The sequence below is a fragment of the Drosophila mauritiana genome, unplaced genomic scaffold (assembly GCF_004382145.1).
Source record: "Drosophila mauritiana strain mau12 unplaced genomic scaffold, ASM438214v1 U_205, whole genome shotgun sequence".
In the NCBI taxonomy this organism is placed as follows: domain Eukaryota; kingdom Metazoa; phylum Arthropoda; class Insecta; order Diptera; family Drosophilidae; genus Drosophila; species Drosophila mauritiana.
The window spans coordinates 6,124-10,947 of NW_022881340.1; the positions used below are offsets into that span (position 1 = coordinate 6,124).

At 37.0% G+C, this 4,824-nt stretch overlaps 2 non-coding genes across 2 annotated transcripts; both read left to right on the forward strand.

Annotated features, from left to right (window-relative positions):
• Positions 1-296: 296 nt before the first annotated feature.
• Positions 297-475, forward strand: LOC117149380. Its single transcript, XR_004460254.1, has one exon. It is a non-coding gene; the product is annotated as a 5.8S ribosomal RNA (ribosomal RNA).
• Positions 476-870: 395 nt separating this feature from the next.
• On the forward strand, positions 871-4,824 carry LOC117149384. Its single transcript, XR_004460256.1, has one exon. It is a non-coding gene; the product is annotated as a large subunit ribosomal RNA (ribosomal RNA).

Consider the following 4,824-nt stretch of genomic DNA (forward strand, 5'->3'; position numbering starts at 1 on the left):
CTATGTTATGAGCATACGTTGGCTAATGCAACAACCTAAAATATACAATGTTTGTACCTGTCATCCATCAGGTTAATGTTTTATATAAATTTTGCAGTATGTGTCACCCAAAATAGCAAACCATAACCAGATTTTTATGATACATAATGCTTATATGAAACTAAGACATATCGCAACATTTATTTTTAGGTATAAAAATAAATTTATTGAAGGAATTGATATATGCCAGTAAAATGGTGTATTTTTAATTTCTTTCAATAAAAACAATATTGATATTATATAAAAATGAATTATAAAACTCTAAGCGGTGGATCACTCGGCTCATGGGTCGATGAAGAACGCAGCAAACTGTGCGTCATCGTGTGAACTGCAGGACACATGAACATCGACATTTTGAACGCATATCGCAGTCCATGCTGTTATGTACTTTAATTAATTTTATAGTGCTGCTTGGACTACATATGGTTGAGGGTTGTAAGACTATGCTAATTAAGTTGTTTATAAATTTTTTATAAGCATATGGTATATTATTGGATTAAATAATGATTTTATTCATAATATTAAAAAAGAAATGAAAAACATTATCTCACATTTGAATGTGAAAAACGAAGAGAAATATTTTCTTTTTCAATCAAATAATACTGAGAAATGTCTAGCATAAAAAATTGAAATATTTTTCATCTAGAATTGTCTCTTATTAATGATTCGGAAAAAAGAAAATCTTGGTTTTGTTATTATTCTTCGTTGGTTCGTTAAATGGATAAAAAATAACTTTGCTTACAAGAACTATTGGAACTATTTATAACGAATTTAATTGATTGTTTTATCATTTATATATAAAGAATTTATGGCAAAAAATAGTTATATATACAACCTCAACTCATATGGGACTACCCCCTGAATTTAAGCATTAATTAGGGGAGGAAAAGAAACTAACAAGGATTTTCTTAGTAGCGGCGAGCGAAAAGAAAACAGTTCAGCACTAAGTCACTTTGTCTATATGGCAAATGTGAGATGCAGTGTATGGAGCGTCAATATTCTAGTATGAGAAATTAATGATTTAAGTCCTTCTTAAATGAGGCCATTTACCCATAGAGGGTGCCAGGCCCGTATAACGTTAATGATTACTAGATGATGTTTCCAAAGAGTCGTGTTGCTTGATAGTGCAGCACTAAGTGGGTGGTAAACTCCATCTAAAACTAAATATAACCATGAGACCGATAGTAAACAAGTACCGTGAGGGAAAGTTGAAAAGAACTCTGAATAGAGAGTTAAACAGTACGTGAAACTGCTTAGAGGTTAAGCCCGATGAACCTGAATATCCGTTATGGAAAATTCATCATTAAAATTGTAATATTTAAATAATATTATTAAGAATAATGTGCATTTTTTCCATATAAGGACATTGTAATCTATTAGCATATCCCAAATTTATCATAAAATATAACTTATAGTTTATTCCAATTAAATTGCTTGCATTTTAACACAGAATAAATGTTATTAATTTGATAAAGTGCTGATAGATTTATATTATTACAGAGCGTTAATTTTTCGGAATTATATAATGGCATAATTATCATTGATTTTTGTGTTTATTATATGCTCTTGTATGATTAACAATGCGAAAGATTCAGGATACCTTCGGGACCCGTCTTGAAACACGGACCAAGGAGTCTAACATATGTGCAAGTTATTGGGATGTAAACCTAATAGCGTAATTAACTTGACTAATAATGGGATTAGTTTTTTAGCTATTTATAGCTAATTAACACAATCCCGGGGCGTTCTATATAGTTATGTATAATGTATATTTATATTATTTATGCCTCTAACTGGAACGTACCTTGAGCATATATGCTGTGACCCGAAAGATGGTGAACTATACTTGATCAGGTTGAAGTCAGGGGAAACCCTGATGGAAGACCGAAACAGTTCTGACGTGCAAATCGATTGTCAGAATTGAGTATAGGGGCGAAAGACCAATCGAACCATCTAGTAGCTGGTTCCTTCCGAAGTTTCCCTCAGGATAGCTGGTGCATTTTAATATTATATAAAATAATCTTATCTGGTAAAGCGAATGATTAGAGGCCTTAGGGTCGAAACGATCTTAACCTATTCTCAAACTTTAAATGGGTAAGAACCTTAACTTTCTTGATATGAAGTTCAAGGTTATGATATAATGTGCCCAGTGGGCCACTTTTGGTAAGCAGAACTGGCGCTGTGGGATGAACCAAACGTAATGTTACGGTGCCCAAATTAACAACTCATGCAGATACCATGAAAGGCGTTGGTTGCTTAAAACAGCAGGACGGTGATCATGGAAGTCGAAATCCGCTAAGGAGTGTGTAACAACTCACCTGCCGAAGCAACTAGCCCTTAAAATGGATGGCGCTTAAGTTGTATACCTATACATTACCGCTAAAGTAGATGATTTATATTACTTGTGATATAAATTTTGAAACTTTAGTGAGTAGGAAGGTACAATGGTATGCGTAGAAGTGTTTGGCGTAAGCCTGCATGGAGCTGCCATTGGTACAGATCTTGGTGGTAGTAGCAAATAATCGAATGAGACCTTGGAGGACTGAAGTGGAGAAGGGTTTCGTGTGAACAGTGGTTGATCACGAGTTAGTCGGTCCTAAGTTCAAGGCGAAAGCCGAAAATTTTCAAGTAAAACAAAAATGCCTAACTATATAAACAAAGCGAAATAATACACTTGAATAATTTTGAACGAAAGGGAATACGGTTCCAATTCCGTAACCTGTTGAGTATCCGTTTGTTATTAAATATGGGCCTCGTGCTCATCCTGGCAACAGGAACGACCATAAAGAAGCCGTCGAGAGATATCGGAAGAGTTTTCTTTTCTGTTTTATAGCCGTACTACCATGGAAGTCTTTCGCAGAGAGATATGGTAGATGGGCTAGAAGAGCATGACATATACTGTTGTGTCGATATTTTCTCCTCGGACCTTGAAAATTTATGGTGGGGACACGCAAACTTCTCAACAGGCCGTACCAATATCCGCAGCTGGTCTCCAAGGTGAAGAGTCTCTAGTCGATAGAATAATGTAGGTAAGGGAAGTCGGCAAATTAGATCCGTAACTTCGGGATAAGGATTGGCTCTGAAGATTGAGATAGTCGGGCTTGATTGGGAAACAATAACATGGTTTATGTGCTCGTTCTGGGTAAATAGAGTTTCTAGCATTTATGTTAGTTACTTGTTCCCCGGATAGTTTAGTTACGTAGCCAATTGTGGAACTTTCTTGCTAAAATTTTTAAGAATACTATTTGGGTTAAACCAATTAGTTCTTATCAATTATAACGATTATCAATTAACAATCAATTCAGAACTGGCACGGACTTGGGGAATCCGACTGTCTAATTAAAACAAAGCATTGTGATGGCCCTAGCGGGTGTTGACACAATGTGATTTCTGCCCAGTGCTCTGAATGTCAAAGTGAAGAAATTCAAGTAAGCGCGGGTCAACGGCGGGAGTAACTATGACTCTCTTAAGGTAGCCAAATGCCTCGTCATCTAATTAGTGACGCGCATGAATGGATTAACGAGATTCCTACTGTCCCTATCTACTATCTAGCGAAACCACAGCCAAGGGAACGGGCTTGGAATAATTAGGGGAAAGAAGACCCTTTTGAGCTTGACTCTAATCTGGCAGTGTAAGGAGACATAAGAGGTGTAGAATAAGTGGGAGATATTAGACCTCGGTTTGGTATCGTCAATGAAATACCACTACTCTTATTGTTTCCTTACTTACTTGATTAAATGGAACGTGTATCATTTCCTAGCCATTATACGGATATATTTATTATATCTTATGGTATTGGGTTTTGATGCAAGCTTCTTGATCAAAGTATCACGAGTTTGTTATATAATCGCAAACAAATTCTTTAATAAAACGATGCATTTATGTATTTTTGATTTGAAAATTTGGTATAACTCCAATTACTCAGGTATGATCCAATTCAAGGACATTGCCAGGTAGGGAGTTTGACTGGGGCGGTACATCTCTCAAATAATAACGGAGGTGTCCCAAGGCCAGCTCAGTGCGGACAGAAACCACACATAGAGCAAAAGGGCAAATGCTGACTTGATCTCGGTGTTCAGTACACACAGGGACAGCAAAAGCTCGGCCTATCGATCCTTTTGGTTTAAAGAGTTTTTAACAAGAGGTGTCAGAAAAGTTACCATAGGGATAACTGGCTTGTGGCGGCCAAGCGTTCATAGCGACGTCGCTTTTTGATCCTTCGATGTCGGCTCTTCCTATCATTGTGAAGCAAAATTCACCAAGCGTTGGATTGTTCACCCATGCAAGGGAACGTGAGCTGGGTTTAGACCGTCGTGAGACAGGTTAGTTTTACCCTACTAATGACAAAACGTTGTTGCGACAGCATTCCTGCGTAGTACGAGAGGAACCGCAGGTACGGACCAATGGCACAATACTTGTTCGAGCGAACAGTGGTATGACGCTACGTCCGTTGGATTATGCCTGAACGCCTCTAAGGTCGTATCCGTGCTGGACTGCAATGATAAATAAGGGGCAATTTGCATTGTATGGCTTCTAAACCATTTAAAGTTTATAATTTATTTTATAAACGACAATGGATGTGATGCCAATGTAATTTGTAACATAGTAAATTAGGAGGATCTTCGATCACCTGATGCGCGCTAGTTACATAAAAGCATTATTTAATACAATGACAAAGCCTAGAATCAATTGTAAACGACTTTTGTAACAGGCAAGGTGTTGTAAGTGGTTGAGCAGCTGCCATACTGCGATCCACTGAAGCTTATCCTTTGCTTGATGATTCGA